Here is a 20,308-nt window from a genome sequence, read left to right as displayed (position 1 = left end):
GCAGTAAGACAAGCGGTATGTAGTGTGGGGTAGGGAGGGGCCTGCACGCTGCCAAAGCCTTGAATGGAGTTTGGAGTGGGGTAGGGTAGGAGGTTTTTCTATTGGACCGCTATGTTTAATCTTTTTCCCCTTTCTGGAACACATATATGCTAGTAAACCCCGTGGTCTCGTGCAGTGTGGAGAAGGCAGGGGCTTGCAGACCTCCTCCACGCTGCAAAGTCTCAGTGGAATGTGGAGAGGGGAGGGGCGTGCAGGCTTCCTCCACGGTGCAAGGTGGAGTGTATGAGCACATCCACTTTAAACTGCAGCAAGAGGCGGAGCAGCTGCCCGTTCATCGTGAGGAAGGAGTTGGTGGTCACCGCGGGAAACTACAAGTACTTATTAAGAGTTACTACTCTGTCATAATACGGCGTTACATCTTCTTAAAACAAGGGAAACGAGGCGCCAAGTAATGAAGATATTCTGAAGCGCATTGGTCTCTCGTAAGGACTATTTTCAATGGCTACAAAGATGACAAATCGTGTTCTTATGGGGGTTTCTCTCACTGATGATGCAGAATCCATCCTAAACTATAAACACAGTCATAAAAACACACTTGAACACCATAGTAACTTCCACTAGAGGCTATTAAAAGTTGCCAATATAAGATTCTGAGAAGTAACACTTCCTGCACAGGCGCGGCCAAGACAGCGCGACTCGGCGACACCTCAGGCAGCAGGGAGCCGCCACATTCTACGAAGCATGCAGAGCGTTAGAACAATATTGTGAAACACTTCTGCGCCGCACCTCCAATACATTCAAAAAGCTCTAGTTGAAGTCACACGCGTTCCTAATGTGTCTTTACGGTTCTAGTGACAGATTAACAAGATTTCTATATTATTAACAGGAGAAGCACTCGTATGAACTCAGCTAATCATGTCTGTGGCCTTTGAAAATAGTCGTGGTGGGAGAGCAAAACGTTTCTGAATACGGACCTGTTAAACTGTCACTAGCGTTATTAATCTGTCACTAGAACATAATAATAAAAAAAAATAAAAAAGAGAAACACCCTTAAAATCCGTGTCACTTCAAGTAGAGCCATATGAATGTATTGCACATGCGGTACGGATGTGTTTTTATTGCCCTTACGTGAGGCGCGTCCTTCCCAGCGATGGTCGGCTGCTACTCCCCTCAAAAGCCGCATAACCATCGCAGTAATGCGATGGTTATGCGAATCAAAGGCCTCTGTTGCCCTCCTAAAACCCCAGATAAGGTGCAGAAAATCCCTGATCATAGTGTAGGAAAGAATGCCACTGTTTTCTTTCTTTCTAATTCGCTTTTTCCGAACACTAATTTCCGTGGGAGGAATAAAGAACAAAATAAAAAAAAATGCAAAAGCAGGCGGATTGAGGGGATGATGGAAGGTGTGAAGAAAAATACCTAGTGGTAATTACGTGAATGGTTAGGGTTGGTAAAGTTGTGTAAGGGTTAAGCTGGTAAGTGTGGTGGCAAGAGGCAGAATTTCTCAACCTTTTCCGACCTGAGCACCTCTGTACTCAGGTCTGGGCAGTCCACTCACATTGTGATACACTTAGCTACATTTCATAGGCTAGTCTTTGCTGCACTCTAAAATGGTAGGCTGTATGTTGGTTGTTGGTGGTGGTGTGGCCGGAATGTATTGGAATTCCATATGCTTCCAAAATTTATCCAGACGTTTCTTGAATGTACCCACTGTCTCACCTTCAACGACGCTTCATGAAAATCCGTTCAAGCCTCGTTGAAGCTGAGACACTGAATATATTCAAGAAACTCCTGGATAACTTTTGAAGACTCTCTCTCTCTCTCTCTCTCTCTCTCTCTCTCTCTCTCTCTCTCTCTCTCTCTCTCTCTCTCTCTCTATATATATATATATATATATATATATATAGTCCGTGTTACTGTTTTCTACCTATGTCTTTCTGTCGGTCTGCAGTTCTTTTCACTCTCTTATTTGTAGTGCAGGAGCATGCGTCCTACATATCTATATTCTACTCTCTGTATCTGATCAGTGACTCTCCCTCGCCAGTCACAGCTTCCCACCCAGTGCAGCACCATGTGACCTCATTGCTGTGTCTAAATCAATCAATCAGTTAGGTAATAATTCATCCCCTTCATCGTCTCCCTCAGTCTCCAATATCTTTCTTCTTTCTCTCTGTTCAAAAACTCCCTCATTTCGACTCCTGTCCCCGCTTAATCCTGCATCTCCTGGCTTGGCTCCCTTGCTCCGCTGTTCCCTCGCCCTCTCCTCCTCCTGCTCCGCCCCGACACACCCTTTCTCCAGGGACCGCGCCGCCCTTACCTTCAGGGAATCCAGAGTGAGTTTTCCTTTTATACTGCAAGGCGGTATTTCAGTTACGATGGTCCTGGTATTTCTCTGCAGCAGTGAAAATGTCTTGCTCGATTCCAATATGCAATTTGGTCTTATTCTAATTTGGTTTCTGCATTACATCGCATTCAACTTTCAGGAAACGGAGGGCGAGGGTAGTTTCTCTTTCTTTACTTTTTCAACTTTTTTTTCAACGCCGTCTCTCTCTCTCTCTCTCTCTCTCTCTCTCTCTCTCTCTCTCTCTCTCTCTCTCTCTCTCTCTCTCTCTCTCTCTCTCTCATTTAGGTTTCTTTCCCTCACAAGGGACGCGGCAGACACAGCGCAAGTGACCGGACCCGCAGTCAGAAGTCATACTAAGAACGTGACTATAAAAAATGTGGCAGCGAGTGTTGGCCGTCTGGCGGGGCAGGGCGAGGCGGAGCTCGCGTGAGAGCTGCGTGACCCATACAACTCAGGAAGCAGCAAGGTGCCCGGGATCCACTGATTTGCAAGTTAAGGGACAGAAAAGAAAAAAAAAAAAAGAAAGAAAAAAAAACGTAAAATTTGTACAAATTTCTTTTCTTTTTTTTGTATTTTTTTTTTTTTTTGGTTGTGTGTGTGTGTGTGTGTGTGTAGAAAGGTATGTTTTGTGTAGGAATATTATATTATGTGAAAGAAAAAGGTGTATCACGCTTAAAAAAAGTACATGTTTAAAAATGCTGTATATAAAAAAAAAGGATGTATCTTGTTAAAATAAGGCACATTTTGCTCAAAATATTGTATGCGGAAGAAAATGTATATCTCGTAAAAAAATAAATAAATAAATAAAAAAATGAGAACACTACATGATGTGAAGGAAAAATGTGGATCTTGTATTGAAAATACATAATTTTTGAGGTAAAAAAGTGATTTCATACAGTAAAAACTGAATTTCCTGTAAATGTGCATTTTCTTTAAAGGACATATTTTATAAGAAAATGTATTCCGCCAATGGAAAGTTGCATTTTGAGTAAGGAAATTAAATTCTGTGGAAAAAAAAATAGTGTATAAAGTAAATTTGTGAATAACAGTACATTTTTGTACAAGGAAAGACAATTGTGTACAAGAACGAACATTTTGCGTATGAGGAGATGCATTCTTGTAAAAGAAGTGTTTAGAGTAAAAAGAAAACACTTATTTTGTGTGTGTGCTTCCTCTGTTTCTGCGCGTCCGCTGCTTTCACAGGCGTTGCTTGATCAGCGAGCAGCGCCGCTTAAAGGAGAGAGGAGGAGGAGGAGGAGGAGGAGGAGAAACCAGCACGCCGCTGAACCAAGCAGGACTTAGAGAGCTTCATAAAGGCAACGAGGGGACTGAAGAAATGTGAACGACACCAGTTCCCGAAAGGTGAATGGGGGAAGTCTAGGAAAGAGAGGAGAGGAGAGAGGGAGAGTGAAAAAAAAGAGAGGAGGAGGAGGAGGAGGAGGAGGGGAGAGATGGCAGTGTGAGGGAAGAGTGAGGAGGACGTGAGGAAGGTGGAGAGGCAATTTAGAAAATAAAACTTGAGGAAAGAGAAGAGAAGAGGAGAGTGAGAGGTGAGGGGGGGAACGAATTAGTAGGAAAGGGTTGCCAAAATTATGATTCCAGTCACATGATTGGACCTGAGAGGAGAGAGAGAGAGAGAGAGAGAGAGAGAGAGAGAGAGAGAGAGAGAGAGAGAGAGAGAGAGAGAGAGAGAGAGAGAGAGAGAGAGAGAGAGAACGACTTAGTAAAAAAATGTTAACAAAATTATGATTCCAGTCACATGATTGGACCTAAGAGGTGTAAGCGCCGTACGACGCTCATTAATGTATTGTACTGGAGGTGACTGAAACGAGGTGTGCAGTACGCGCTCTTTGTATTCAGAAGCGGTCAAACCTGTGAATTAACATAGTATCACTAATACGGATAAAAACACAAAAAAGTATATCAGTAGATAAAACAAGTATTGCAGTACATTAATGTCGTGACACTTCACTTCGTCAATTCCGTAACATATGTGAGTCAATACAGAGTTACCTACATTGTAGTGGGTTAGGTCGGTTCTACAGATGAACACCACCAGCAAGTCGCCCTCTCGTCTGCGTGATCTGATGTACGTCATTATGTTACGTTAAGTGTACTTATATTAACATACATCATTAAATCCTCACAATTACGTATCTAATTACTATAAGTAGTTACATTATGTTGACACGCATCATTAAATCCTCATGGTACATAAGTATCTGTTATCTAATACTATGATGAATACATACACAGTGCGGGGAACAGGCGTCCTCTTGGTTGTATGCAAGGGATTACACTTGGGGATTTACCAGGATCGGGGATTTACTGACTTAGGTCGGGGATTTACTGGGATTAACTCTCCGCGCCTCCCGAGACACGTCTGACGTGTAGGCGTGACTGTCGTGAGGTGGCTTTGGAGACGCTGGTGGGCCCCTACAGCCTATGATGTTCATTATGCTGTGGGTATGTTATCAACACTCACGTCACAACAACCGACCATTCGGCGAGAGAAATAGTTGAGAGGGCAAGTTCAACGCGTCCCCTCGGCCCTACACTCCCCTCTCACTCTGTTGTGCCGGCGCGTAGGCGCGCCATACACTGCTCATGTATAACAACCAGGTGCTACAAATAATATAACGCTAACAAATAAAACATAAAATGTCACATTACAATGTACGTATGTGCGTATCTCTAGCCGTCGTGTAAGGTGTACATATACGGCGGCTACAAGAGGAGAGAGAGAGAGAGAGAGAGAGAGAGAGAGAGAGAGAGAGAGAGAGAGAGAGAGAGAGAGAGAGAGAGAGAGAGAGAGAGAGAGAGAGAGAGAGAAATCAGGGGACTTATTCACATCACTAGTTCCAGACATAATACATTTTATAATCGGTCGCCGGGTGAGTTCAACACAACACATGTTTGCTGATCATCACAGACACTCGATGCAATGCGCATGATAACCTCTCTCTGGTCCAGGTGTACTGAATTAAGCTTATACATCATGGTAAACATATTCAAGGCAGTAGGTAGCAGGTTAGGAGCATTTTCGAGGCTCATGCAAGAAGCCATCAGGCCTACACGCGGCTGTTCCTGTATTAAATCTATTTACGCATTTCTGCCTGTCATCCCCATAAATTAATCTGTCTAATCTTTTCAATATTTTTGGCTCAGCAGCAGCAGAAGCAGTTTCCTAAGATAATTACGGATGCATATTCCAAACTGGTTTATATAAAATGATCTATGCTTGCCTTGTTTGCTTATCGTTACACACACACACACACACACACACACACACACACACACACACACACACACACACACACACACACACACCAAAAGTTACTCGTACATAACAATTACAAGGGCATTCCCGGCACGTCCAGGAAAGCCAACGCCCCGTCTCACATCGCATCACATCATCAAAGCAACACCATCTTTCCTGCCCAGTGGCTGCACACCCGCAACTAAAAAATATATCTCCCTTAAAGCTACACAGGCGCTCCACCACAGAGACTAGCAGTGGCCGGATAGCACACACTGCCCACGCCTTTACTATGCACGCAGCACATTATCAGCAAAGTGTGTATTTATGTCCCTCACCAACAAACGTTTAACGGCAGAGATAATTTCCCGTTGTTTTTACTTATCTATTTTTCTTTAATACACCTCCAAGAAAAAGTAGTAAGTAATAGAATACACCTTACTTTTCACTGACCGAGAAAATTTGATAATTTGATAACACCAAGATAATTTGAGTTTATGAACATTGTAATTTATAATCACTGAGTGCTTCCCGCCAGGATAGCAATTTTTTTTTTCTGTCACAGATCAAGTGATCTGAACGCACAGCTCTGGAAACACACACACACACACACACACACACACACACACGGATAACTGTTGTACTGGCCACACGCTTGTGTTTCTGGATTCTCAGTGATAGTTTTTATTTTAAACTTTGCAACACGAGTAGTACTAGCAGCGGCAGCAGCAGCAACAGGAGTCGCCGTTCAACACAGCCACTTCCTTTTTCCCCCCCTTCCCTTCTCCCTCTTTCTTCTTTCCTTCTCTCACCTTTGCTAAATACTCGTACTTTACTTCGCCTGGCAAACACAGGGAGCCTAGCCTGCATGATACACACGCTTACTCAAGTCACACCTTACAAACAGATCATGCTGGAAAGGTATTCCTCCTCCTCTTCCTCCTCCAGCTGCCTCTCTTCGCTTCTCCATTGGCTGACAGCGTGAGCAGGGAAGCCCGCCGCCACGTGATAGGCCAGCCTGGCCGAGGCTCCTCCCTGACTGGGGTGCGGAGCAGCCAACGGCTGCGAAAGACAAAGCACAGGGACTGATTGGCAGCGGGGCGGGTGTTGGCGGACGTGGGATGTTGCCTCTCCCGGCAACATCATGGCGGGTGGTGGAATTATATATTTGCAATTCCTGCTTACTACTGACGCACGTGGCCATAGTGAACACTGAACACCGCTGTTGAAACACTTTCTGTACACTCCAGACGAAATACACTTGACTTTAATACCTTGTTTGAATATAACCTGTTGACACTGACATTATAATTCTTAATATAAAGGGACTTAAAGACACAAGCTCAATAGGCTCTGATAGTATTCCTTTAACTTTCGTAAAAGACTCATTGTCTGTTATAGCATTCTATCTAACTTGCATTGTTAACACTTTCATTGTCACAGGTATCTTTCCTACTACTTGGAAACATGCTGTGGTAGTTCCACTCTTTAAAAGTGGTGATACTAATGATTTTAATAATTACAGACCTATTTTTCTTTTACCCATTCTTTCTAAAATTCTTGTAAAAGTAGTTGCTAGCCAGCTCTCGCATTATTTGGAAACTAATAAACTCTTGTCTAATACGCAGCACGGGTTCCGTCCTAGACTGTCTACAGAAACTGCTCTTACTGTCGTTACAGATAAAATTTATGATAATATGGACTCAAAGAAAATCTCTGTATTGACTTTATGTGACCTATCAAAAGCCTTTGACAGTATCAGCCACGATAATTTATTAAATAAGTGCACTAAGCTTAATATTGACAATGTTTGGTTTGCAAATTATATTCAAGATAGATCACAATCCGTTCGCTTAAATAATACAATATCTAAGAAAGAAAACGTACGTTACGGGGTTCCACAAGGCTCAATTCTCGGCCCAATTTTAATTTCTATATACGTCAATGATCTTAATGAGAAAGTCGAGACATCTTTGATACAATACGCGGATGACACCCAATTCCTCGAAGCTGATACTGTCGAAAATTTTGATGAGCTCATCTCCAACACTGAAAATGCATTGCAAAATATAGAACTTTATTTCCTAACAAATGGTCTATTATTAAATAACAAAAAAACGCAATGCATTTTCATTGGAAATAGGCAACTGTTAGCCCATGTTCCCCCTGACATTTCTATAAATTGTAATGGAGTACATATATACCCGACTACGCATGTAAAAAATTTGGGTGTCTATTTTGACAAATACATGTTATTTGATGTGCACATTGCAGAATTAAATACTAAAATAATGGGAACATTAATGTTTATAAACAGAGTTAGTGAGAACTTTGACAAACCCACTCGTAAAGTTATTGTACAGTCTTTAGTGCTTAGCCTCATTAATTATTGTATTTGTATCTGGGGCTCTCCCAACAAAACTCTCATTCATACTGTACAAAAACTACAGAACTTTGCTGCTAAAGTTGTAACTGGAGGTGCAAGAAAATATGACCACGTGACTCCTATCATAAAAGAACTAGAGTGGCTGACTGTGAAAGACAAATATTATTTAGAGAAGTGTACTACAGTGTATAAATCAATGAATGGACTATACCCAGACTGGTACCTGAACCTTCCCACAGTCAGAGATAATACAACCACCACAACAAGACAAGGAAATAACCTGTATATAAAAAGAACTAAAACAGACACTGGTGCCAGGGCCACTACGGTGTGTGGGCCCAAGTTATGGAATGAGCTCCCTCGCTATATTACCACCTCCGGAAGCCTACACAGTTTCAAATCTAGTCTTAGAAATCTACTGTTAAATGTGTTGAATTAGGTCTCCACATGTATTTATTTTTTACACTATCCAGCTAGATTTCTCCAATATTTTAATTTTGTTTCTAGTCTTATTTTAGTTTTAGCTTTATTTTAGGTATTATTTTATAGTATTTTATAGTATTTCTCGTAGATTTTATCTCATCATTTTAGCATTTATGGCCTTACGCTAAGCTGATGATGTAGCTACATTTGCTTTCTTATTTTACTTGTACTTGTGTATGATCAAATGAATAACCATGTTTCATGGAATAAACAATTTATTATTATTATTATTATTATTATTATTATTATTATTATTATTATTATTATTATTATTATTATTATTCCCCCCCCTCTCTCTCTCTCTCTCTCTCTCTCTCTCTCTCTCTCTCTCTCTCTCTCTCTCTCTCTCTCTCTCTCTCTCTCTCTCTCTCTCTCTCAGATACATATCTAAGTAGAGATATTTATATTTCAAACAAATGATAAGATGTGTGTGTGTGTGTGTGTGTGTGTGTGTGTGTGTGTGTGTGTGTGTGTGTGTGTGTGTGTGTGTGTGTGTGTGTGTGTGTGTTTGCGCGTGTCACTGCTCTGCGGTGTGGTCGTGCCGCCCCTCACTCGTCAGTGAGGAGGGCGCGGTGTGTTCTTCCACGGAGAGAACAAATAAATAAATAAATAAATAGCTAAAACAAGCAGATGAATAAATGTTACAGGAGAGTTATGAAGAAAGCTTGTGTGTTGGTGCCCAGCACTCTGCGGAGGAAGTAATACTTCTTTGTCCTTCTTCTATCCTCTCTAATGCAAGAGTTAACCTGTGTTCTCATCCATGCATCCTTTTTACAGATAAACTCTGAAATTTCCTGTTTGCTTCTGCGTTTCCTCCTTCCTATGACTTGAACTCTTTGAAGAGGGAGGTTTCAAGGCACTCGCCCTCCAATTTTGGATAATCTTATTTTTTATTTTTCCTTACGGATTGGCATCTCGGTGGGTTATTTTTTTCGTTCTTTTTGTTGCCCAGGGCCAGTGCTCCTCTTGCATAAAAAAAAAAAAAAACAGCAGCAGCGGCACCAGCAGCAGCAGCAGCAGGAGGAGCAGCAGTAGTTGTAATAATGGTAGTGGTAGTAGTAGTGGTAGTAGTAGCAGCAGCAGCAGCAGCAGCAGCAGCAACATCAGTATAAAAATTATTATTATTATTATTATTATTATTATTATTATTATTATTATTATTATTATTATTATTATTATCATTATTATTATTATTAGTAGTAGTAATAGTAATAGTAGTAGCACCTCACTTCTGGACAGGTATACGAGATACTCCCATGTTGGTGATGTGGCAGCGATAAGAAGGGTCGGTCTGTCTAAAGTCAGCCCTCTTGTTGTCGAATCTCACTTTTCTCAGTGGCTCACTTATCTCCTGCTTCAGAGAATAATCAATTTTGTTAGTGGGGAACTAGAGGTAATTAAAATCTAGGAAAGCATGATGATAATGATGATAACGATGATGATGGTGATGATGATGTTAATGATACTGATGTCAGTAGTGATGGTGGTGATTTCAGCAATATCATGATGTCACAAAATAAAGTCTTACTGACATACAAATGCTGCGATGACGAGGGAGAGAGAAAAGAAAGGGCAAGGAATAGAACAGGGAAGATTAGCGTGATAGAAAATTAATAAATTAATAAATAACATAGGAAGCATGAGAAAGGAGTGCAGGAAGGAGTAGGGGAAAGGAGAGTGGAGGGAGAGGGAAGGAGAGGGGACATAAGGAGGTATACAGTCACCAGCAGTAAACATTCTGCAAATCCTGGGCCATATAATTACTCAGTAGCAACACCTGTCACCTGTACTACTACTACTACTACTACTACTACTACTACTACTACTACTACTACGAGTTTCATAGGTCGTGCTACATTGTTTTCGGGAATGACTCTAACAAACTGATGAACTGGGACCACAATTTGAGACCTGATTCCACACACTCTGCTAATTCTGTAAAAATTGTACGTAGATCACGGGCAAAGAGGGAAGTTAAGGGGGGTGCCTTGATATTACATCCGCTACAGGAACCCTAGGAGAAATTGCTGAGAGAAAGAAGCAGCAAGAGGAACCACAGCAAGAAAGGAAGAAAGAGTAACAGATCACGCGCTAAGAGGGAGGCTCAGGGCGGCCGTTGACATTACGCCAAATTATCAAGAGAGGAAGAGAAAGAAAAGCATAAAGGAACAGGCTCGTGGACGGCGCAGGTGTAGGAAACTTGTGTATGATGCTGCCTCATAGAGAAAGAGAAACTTAGTAGACAAACTGATATAAAGTAAGGAACCTGCAGCTGGTGTCTTGCTGGGAGGTGCACGTGCTACTAGTAAGCGTATGTCTGGTGCTGCATCACAGAAAACGAGGGGTTTGGTAGACTAACTGAACTAGAGTAAGGAAGCTTATCTGGTGGTGCGTTTATAGAAATTGGTACACGAATTAAATTGGAATAAGGAATCTGTTGGAGTACACTGCTGGACGTGAAGGTGTGATGGAGAAAAAAGAGGTTGGTAGACGAAATGAACAAGAATAAGGACCGTATTGGAGTGCACAGCAGGAGGTGAAGGTGTCGGAGGGAAGGCAGGGATGGTCCATTTTTACATTCAGCGGGAAGGTGCGGGAGAGATTATGCAAGAATGAGTTTCCGTGGAATGAGAACGAACACTTATCAGGGAATATTTTACACCAAGAAATTTATACATGAATATCTGAGTCCACATTCCCCTGGAAAACCGATGGACGCGAGCAGGAGGGACGGAAAAGTTTGAGCCACAAGAGGGAAGGAAGGAAGGAAGGAAGGAAGGAAGGAAGGAGCCGTCTGCTGCAGGAGGAAGGAAGCAACTATGAAAGAGGTGAATTAGTGAAGACATACAATATTTTTTTTTTTATGTAGGAAGGGCACTGGCCAAGGGCAACAAAAATCTAATAAAAAAAATGCCCACTGAAATGCCAGTCCCATAAAAGGGTCAAAGCAGTGGTCAAAAATTGATGGATAAGTGTCTTGAAACCTCCCTCTTGAAGGAATTGAAGTCATAGGAAGGTGGAAATACAGAAGCAGGCAGGGAGTTCCAGAGTTTACCAGAGAAAGGGATGAATGATTGAGAATACTGGTTAACTCTTGCGTTAGAGAGGTGGACAGAATAGGGGTGAGAGAAAGAAGAAAGTCTTGTGCAGCGAGGCCGCGGAAGGAGGGGAGGCATGCAGTTAGCAAGATCAGAAGAGCAGTTAGCATGAAAATAGCGGTAGAAGACAGCTAGATATGCAACATTGCGGCAGTGAGAGAGAGGCTGAAGACAGTTAGTTAGAGGAGAGGAGTTGATGAGACGAAAAGCTTTTGATTCCACCCTGTCTAGAAGAGCAGTATGAGTGGAACCCCCCCCAGACATGTGAAGCATACTCCATACATGGACGGATAAGGCCCTTGTACAGAGTTAGCAGCTGGGGGGGGGGGGTGAGAAAAACTGGCGGAGACGTCTCAGAACACCTAACTTCATAGAAGCTGTTTTAGCTAGAGATGAGATGTGAAGTTTCCAGTTCAGATTATAAGTAAAGGACAGACCGAGGATGTTCAGTGTAGAAGAGGGGGACAGTTGAGTGTCATTGAAGAAGAGGGTATAGTTGTCTGGAAGGTTGTGTCGAGTTGATAGATGGAGGAATTGAGTTTTTGAGGCATTGAACAATACCAAGTTTGCTCTGCCCTAATCAGAAATTTTAGAAAGATCAGAAGTCAGGCGTTCTGTGGCTTCCCTGCGTGATATGTTTACCTCCTGAAGGGTTGGACGTCTATGAAAAGACGTGGAAAAGTGCAGGGTGGTATCATCAGCGTAGGAGTGGATAGGACAAGAAGTTTGGTTTAGAAGATCATTAATGAATAATAAGAAGAGAGTGGGTGACAGGACAGAACCCTGAGGAACACCACTGTTAAAAGATTTAGGAGAAGAACAGTGACCGTCTACCACTGCAGCAATAGAACGGTCAGAAAGGAAACTTGAGATGAAGTTACAGAGAGAAGGATAGAAACCGTAGGAGGGTAGTTTGGAAATCAAAGCTTTGTGCCAGACTCTATCAAAAGCTTTTGATATGTCCAAGGCAACAGCAAAAGTTTCACCAAAATATCTAAAAGAGGATGACCAAGACTCAGTAAGGAAAGCCAGAAGATCACCAGTAGAGCGGCCTTGACAGAACCCATACTGGCGATCAGATAGAAGGTTGTGAAGTGATAGATGTTTAAGAATCTTCCTGTTGAGGATAGATTCAAAAACTTTAGATAGGCAGGAAATTAAAGCAATAGGACGGTAATTTGAGGGATTAGAACGGTCACCCTTTTTAGGAACAGGTTGAATGTAGGCAAACTTCCAGCAAGAAGGAAAGGTAGATGTTGACAGACAGAGCTGAAAGAGTTTGACTAGGCAAGGTGCAAGCACGGAGGCACAGTTTCGGAGAACAATAGGAGGGACCCCATCAGGTCCATAAGCCTTCCGAGGGTTTAGGCCAGCGAGGCCATGGAAAACATCATTGCGAACAATTTTAATAGGTGGCATGAAGTAGTCAGAGGGTGGAGGAGAGGGAGGAACAAGCCCAGAATCGTCCAAGGTTCATTCCGCCGAAATGGACAGACTGCACATCACTTCTTGTTTCCCCTTTCAGTTCAGTTCAATACAGCGCGTGAAGGATAAGCAACAAGAAAATTAAAAAGCAAGCATTTCTTAACATGAGGACCACTTGTGTCGCGACGGTGAGCAACAAACGTTATGTAAATACGTAGCAAACGGTAATTAATCACTTACTAAGGACTACCTGTTGAGTCAGGGCTACTGGGGGAGAGGGTCATTGCTCCCTAATTAATGTCTACGCCTCCCCCTCCACCACACGGTACACTGTTGGCACGAGAGAATACTTTTCCCACCCCCATTTCTTTATAATGGACACGCGCGGACTGAGATTGGGGAGATGAAATAGGGAAAAGTAATGCAAACAGGTGACGACACGTGAAGCGCACCAAAGTAGCATCAACTGAAGTACTGACGCTTGATCTCTGAAGACTGTTAGTGCAAGGAAGGTGAAGAAATGAAGATTGAGATTAAGAAGGATATATAATGGGGGAAAAACGTAATGCAAACAGGTGATGACACGTGAAGCTCACCAAAGTACCATCAGCTGAGGTACTGACGCTTAATTTTTGAAGTATATTTGGTGAAGGGAAGGAGAAACAATTGAGTGTTTCATAATTCCTCTGTCATAGAGCAAGATTTGAGAGAGAGAGAGAGAGAGAGAGAGAGAGAGAGAGAGAGAGAGAGAGAGAGAGAGAGAGAGAGAGAGAGAGAGAGAGAGAGTGCGTGTGCGTGTGTGTGTGTGTGTGTGAGTAGAGAGGGTGCGGCTTGGGGAGTTTGGGGAGGTGGTGGTGGTGGTGGTGGTGGTGGTTGATGGAGTGGAGATGTTCTGGTTGGTGGCTAGTGGTTGGCGGGTGGTGGAGAGGTTGAGAGGGCGTGTTGTTGTTGTTGTGTTTGTCAGTAGTTAGTTTTCATCCCTTTCACTTGTAAATCCCAAAACTCGTTTTTTCTTTTCCATTTACAACGACTGGAATTATTTCAAGATAGGAATATCAAGACAGCTCTGCCACCACACACAGTCCACCGGGAGCCTTACGTCCTTGCAGCGCCTCAGACACCACGTCAAAGCAGCAATGGTCGCAGTAATCACAGCCTGGATAATCACAGTGTTCTTGGCCGATACGAGAACAAGCTTGCCATTTCTCTGCCGTCTGCCACTGAGCATTCGCAGCAACCCTCACATCAGACACCATTCGCTGTACGAGGATCACCAAGTTGTGTACTGAGGAGCACCGTTGCTACATTTTTTTTCGTGCAGGACAATTCACGTTTGTCTGAAGAAGAATACTGAATTTCTACTAAAATTCTTACCTATTATTATGGCACCTAATTGTCCAAGTAGAAAAAAAAAATCTGGTATCGTGTATTTAAGCAATGAATTTGGTAGAAACAGAATAAATTTGCCGCACTTTTTAAAACAAGACGAGAATATGCAAACCAGTCACCGAGGAAGAGCATCAGTCAGTGGCAGACTTGCCATGATGGCGTGCCCTCAGGTGGCAAAATTGCAAAGACAGACTTGGTGAAGCAGAGTACAGTTCATGATTCACATGGAACTTACGAGCTCCCCGGAACGTGCCTCGCTCTTCACCGCTGCTGTATGAGGATCATCACGCTCACGAAAACACGCTGACGCGGTGACGTCCCACCATGTCTAACAACAGGGCAAAAACCAGAGCTCATGCTTAGTTTAATTAGTGTTAGCGTAAAATGCATATTTAGCTATTCTCATTTGGTGCCTCAGAAATACAGGAAGAGGAGGAGGAAGAGGAGGAGGAGGAGGAGGAGGAGGAGGAGGAACAAAGAAATGCAAAGGAAAGAACAGCCAGCAACAGCCCTACTGTGGCTAACGAAGCTGTCTGTTACTTTAATGTTATTTAAAAGAAATTAAAATTATGCCGGAGTGAATTACGTCAGTTGAAAGGCTGATGCGACGTGCTTATCTAAAAGTATTCATGCAGCGGGCTTGTCGAAGGATTTCCAGTAATTTGTATGTATTATGTTGCTGCACATTTGTTTCTTCCAACTTCCATGAATATTGCAGAATAATGTAGTCGGTTAGTAAAGCAACAAATAATATTGTGTTCCAAGATCATGAAGTCTGTATCTCATGCCTTATAAGGATTTTACGTATCAGGAAGACCGATCAAAGACAAAAAAATAAGTAAGTAAATAAATAAAATAAAAAAATAAGATAGGAAATAGAATAAATGAATAACAAAAAAGTCCGCTCAAAATGTCATTTCCACACACACAAAAAAAAAGGAGGAAAAGAAAAGCCAATTTATTTTATGGCCTGCACTGACATTATATTATTGCACCAGCAGTTCAGGACCAATATCTAAACACCCATAGCTTTTTTTTTCTATCCAGGATTACGTTGTGCTGGAACCATGCTTAATCTTGTGATGGAAAACGAAGAGGGAGAACTCAGGTGATAGGGTGCTGGGAGGAGGAGCACTGATTGATTGAAAATTTCTGAAAGGAGGAGGAGGAGGAGGAGGAGGAAAAGAGGAAGAGGAAAAGGAAGAAAAAAAGAAGAGGAAGATAAAGGAAAAGACGAAGACGAAGAGGAAAAGGAAGAGGACGTGGACTAGAAGAGGGCAGCCAGGCAGGTGTGGCGCCTCACTCAGGGCCACACGCTCAAATTGGCTCCACTCAGACAAACATAAATAATTACACAAACTCGCTTCGTGTTAAGTACTCGTAAGCTGCGGGGTAAGTTTGGCTCAAAAGATCACAAGACTCGGGACGCGGGGAAGAAATTACTGTAACTTCTCGTAATGAGCCGGGCAAGTGTTTCCATGCGTGGCGGTGATGGCGGTGGTTGTTGTCACGTAAACTGTTCTACCTCAAAAATGTGTTCTATATATAGGGCAACACACACACACACACACACACACACACACACACACACACACACACACACACACAAACACAAGTAAATAACACACATCCACAAAAAAAAAAAAAATAAATAAATAACCATCTCTTTTGAAGCAAACACTTTAGCAAACACAATACAACTCAAAAATCACGTTTTACCTCCGGGGGGGCTCAGAGGTGTAGTATTGCAGGTGTTGTTGTGAGGTACTTGGTGTCAGAGTGTGAGAGGACGGTGAGATTCCTGGCAGAGAGGTCACACATTCCAGCCTGGACACAGCGTTAGGTAGTGGTGGTGGTGGTGGTGGTGGTGGTGGTGGTCTGTTTTGAGTCTTTCGGAAAAGAGAGATGGTTGAGTTTATTATTGTTAGTGATGTTTTTCATTTTTGTGGTGTTGGTAGTCATGGTAGTGGTGGTAGTGGTGGTGGTGGTGGTGGTGGTGGTGGTGGTGGTGGTAATAGCAGTAGTAGCAGCAGCAGGATTATTATTACTATTATTATTATTATTATTATTATTAGCAGTAGTAGTAGTAGTATTAGTATTAGTATTAGTATTAGTATTAGTATTAGTAGTAGTAGTATATCAAAATAATCATCATAGTCGTTATAGAACATATAAGAGTAGCATCCATCTCTCTCTCTCTCTCTCTCTCTCTCTCTCTCTCTCTCTGTAAAATACCTTTATTCCCATTACCAATAGTTTCAATACAAATACTGTGAAATATGGTATGCAAAACAATTATATTCTATTTCCTTGCTACACTAAACGAGAGAGAGAGAGAGAGAGAGAGAGAGAGAGAGAGAGAGAGAGAGAGAGAGAGAGAGAGAGAGAGAGAGAGAGAAAGGAGGGGGCGGCACAAGAAGCTATGTAATTTCTGCTCTACAATGATTCTGATTAATATGATATGGTGCTACTAACACAACAACAACAACAACTACTACCACTACTACTACTATTACTACTACTATTACTAGTGTGTGTGTGTGTGTGTGTGTGTGTGTTGCCTCGCCTTGTAGGAGGCGCTATATTTAATAAGGGAGTAATGAACTTATTGCGTATTGCCCGGAATTCTATTAGTGTGCGATTATATTACCAGGTGGTCTTGGTATTAATCTCTCTCTCTCTCTCTCTCTCTCTCTCTCTCTCTCTCTCTCTCTCTCTCTCTCTTTCTCTGATACATGTGTGTGTGTGTGTGTGTGTGTGTGTGTGTGTGTGTGTGTGTGTGTGTGTGTGTGTGTGTGTGTGTGTGTGTGTGTGTGTGTGTGAGTACTTAAATGGTATATAAGAACATAAGAAATAAGGGAAGCTGCAAGAAGGGACCAGGCTTACACGTGGCAGTCCCTGTATCAAATATACCTACCTATTTCCATCTATTATTCCCATCCATAAACCCGTGTAATCTTCTCTTAAAGCTCCCTAATGTTCCAGCACTAACAACATGATTACTGAGTCCCAAATAAAATTCATTATATAAAATTGTGAGGTACGGTATTAGGCAGTGAAGTGTGTGTGTATCCACTGAGCTTTCATTGCATTTGATATTTTTGTACGTGTCTTATTTGGGGAGATTCAGGCCACTTCCCTAAGCCACGTTTAAAGCAGTAGAGCAGCGCGCCTCGGCCGCCGCACCGGCGTGGGTGATTACTGAGGAGCAACAAACGTAAGCACACGTTCAGTATTCACTTCGGCATGCAGAGTTACCTGAACATTCCACTTTCCTTTCCAAAAAACGGTGCATTGTCCTCGCCAAGTGTCCTCACTGACACACTGCCAGAGGGCGCCAGCAAGGGTGCTCAGGAATGCTCTCTCCGGGCAGGATATCGTGTTAACCTGAACCGACAAATCCGCTCCAAGCAGCACTACACTACACCTTGTACCATTACTCAATACTTTTGGGCATACAGGAATGAACTTCTGCATTACTACTTATCGCACGAAGGTTGAAACAAACTTTTTGTGAGGGCCAGTCTTTGCTGAGAGGTGAGAGAATATTTGCTTCGTGGTGTGTGTGTGTGTGTGTGTGTGTGTGTGTGTGTGTGTGTGTGTGTGTGTGTGTGTGTGTGTGTGTCTATGAGTGAGTGAGTGAGTGAGTGAGTGAGTGTGTGTGTGTGTGTGTGGTGAGTGAGTGAGTGAGTGAGTGTGTGTGTGTGTGTGTGTGTGTGTGTGTTTGTGTGTATGTGTGTGTGTGTGAGTGTGTGTTTGTGTGTGTGTGAGTGTGTGTTTGTGTGTGTGTGGGTGAGTGTTTGTGTGTGGGTGGGTTCCTTAGTTAATTCCTTCCCCCCTTCAGCGAGTTACCCAGCTGAGTGGATGAGTAATAAGACTTCATTAGCGTCCTCGGGGAATCTCCATCACTTTACGTCGGTGCAAATTGCATTCTTTACTGTGTTCTACTCGCCTTTTATTTTGTTATACGTGAGTGTAGACTAGACGGCGAGCAGTGTGGTTGTATGTGGCGGGACGAGGGAATGTTTGAGGTATTGGAGAGAAGGGATGAGTGCGTGATGCTTTGTGGCAATCGAAGAGAGAGAGAGAGAGAGAGAGAGAGAGAGAGAGAGAGAGAGAGAGAGAGAGAGAGAGAGAGAGAGAGAGAGAGAGAGAGAGAGAGAGAGAGAGAGAGAGAGATTGGGGAGGGGTGGTGGCAGCAGGCAACACGGAGCAACGGAGGTGTTAAAAAGCATGCAATTTACCGATAAGCATTATACAACATTATTGCGGTGATTAAAAGTACTCCTGTAAAATGCTACGTGGCATCATCTCTCAGCTGTTTTCAAGGTCGCTCGGGCTCGCTCCCCCCCTTCCTCCCTCCTCCCTCGCTTTGATGATGCCACGTAGCATTTTACAGGAATACTTTTAATCACCTCAATAACTGTGTATTCGCGTCCAACCAACGCCTACAGACTCCTGACCTGACCAGCCAAACCTAACCACAGCTAAAGAACAATTAGACCGCGAATAAGTGAACAATCTTCCTCATTCCGAGGTGATATTTTCTCCCTCTTTCAGTAAAATGTAAATCACCGCTATTTCCGAACCCAGCTCCTGCGGATGAAATAGAATAATTAACGTGTTACCATAAGGTGAACAGGTCGTCCCAAGGAAATGCCATAAGGTACTACGCTAAACACACGTGAGAAATTGATGAAGGTTGATGACGCCATTCACCTTTCCACTGCCTTGGCTTCCTGAGTTTAATAGAATGTTGTAGCGTAAGTCCATGCTCTAATTTCGAAAGATAATGGCAGCAAAATAAGTAGTCGTTGCTCTTATTAGTGTCTTTATATTTTTGCTCAGTTAAGAATCTCTGAGTTAATAAATGTCACTAAATGTTGAAGCTTAAGTTCAATGTGTAATTTTGAACAGAGAAGGTATGTATGCATGTACGTAAATTTGTAGGGGTGGTGATGATGCGTTGCTACAAGCTCATGTTTTTTCCGACAATAAATTTGGTATCGCGTGTGTCAGAATTCACAAGGTCTGAAGGGGCGCGGAGCTCGTGAAATATGGTGATGAAAAACTGCAACACATCACAGCTGACGCACGCACGCGGAACAGTTACTGAATGCGGCGGAATGAGGGAAGCGGAGTTGTGAGGCCTCGGAACAAAACGCAATACGAGTACAAGCATGGACAAAAGTCGAGTAACATTCTGTATTGACTTTCACTGCATCGAACATTTTGACATTTTCTCAGTCTTTAAGTCCTCTGACCCACCGACACACTATCTGTTCTCTATTCTGTAAGGAGGCTGTCAGCAGACCACACTTCATATTGAGCAAAAGTTAAACACAATGAAAATGAGTGCAAAATGGTACACTTTTGACCACGCCTGTACTTAGTAGAGGGTCTGTGTCAAGGAGACTTCAATGTTCACCACCAGCTTTGGCTTTCCTCTCCCTTCACTGACCATCCTGGTGAACTAGCCTACAACTTTGCTATCCTCCATGACCTAGAGCAATTGGTGCAACATCCTACTTGTATTCCTGACCGTCTTGGAGATACGCCCAACATTCTTGACCTTTTCCTGACCTCTAATCCTTCTGCTTATGCTGTCACCCTTTCTACTCCGTTGGGCTCCTCCGATCACAATCTCATATCTGTATCTTGTCCTATCGCTCCAATCCCTCCTCAGGATCCCCCTAAGCGAAGGTGCATCTGGCGTTTTGCCTCTGCTAGTTGGGGGGACCTGAGGAGGTATTTTGCTGATTTTCCTTGGAATGACTACTGCTTCCGTGTCAGAGACCCGTCTTTGTGTGCTGAGCGCACAACAGAGGTGATAGTGTCTGGCATGGAGGCATACATTCCTCACTCTTTTTCTCGTCCTAAACCTTCTAAACCTTGGTTCAACACAGCTTGTTCTCGTGCTATAC

General features: G+C 42.9%; 1 long non-coding RNA gene across 4 annotated transcripts in view; it reads right to left on the bottom strand.

The window, feature by feature from the left end:
* LOC135113806 (uncharacterized) overlaps positions 1-20,308 on the bottom strand; it is a 79,446-nt gene that overhangs the window by 7,995 nt on the left and 51,143 nt on the right. For 2 of the 4 annotated variants that reach the window (XR_010275050.1, XR_010275049.1), the window contains exon 2: positions 16,104-16,273. The exons of 1 other annotated variant lie outside the window; for it this stretch is intronic. This is a non-coding gene — a long non-coding RNA (uncharacterized LOC135113806). Of the gene's footprint in view, positions 1-1,128; positions 1,148-16,103; positions 16,274-20,308 lie in introns of those variants that run through there. One more of the 4 variants, XR_010275052.1, reaches the window with a different exon arrangement.

Source organism: Scylla paramamosain, chromosome 26, assembly GCF_035594125.1.
Source record: "Scylla paramamosain isolate STU-SP2022 chromosome 26, ASM3559412v1, whole genome shotgun sequence".
NCBI lineage: Eukaryota > Metazoa > Arthropoda > Malacostraca > Decapoda > Portunidae > Scylla > Scylla paramamosain.
The sequence above is the reverse complement of the archived record's forward strand: the minus strand, read 5'-3'. Positions and strand labels throughout refer to the sequence as shown.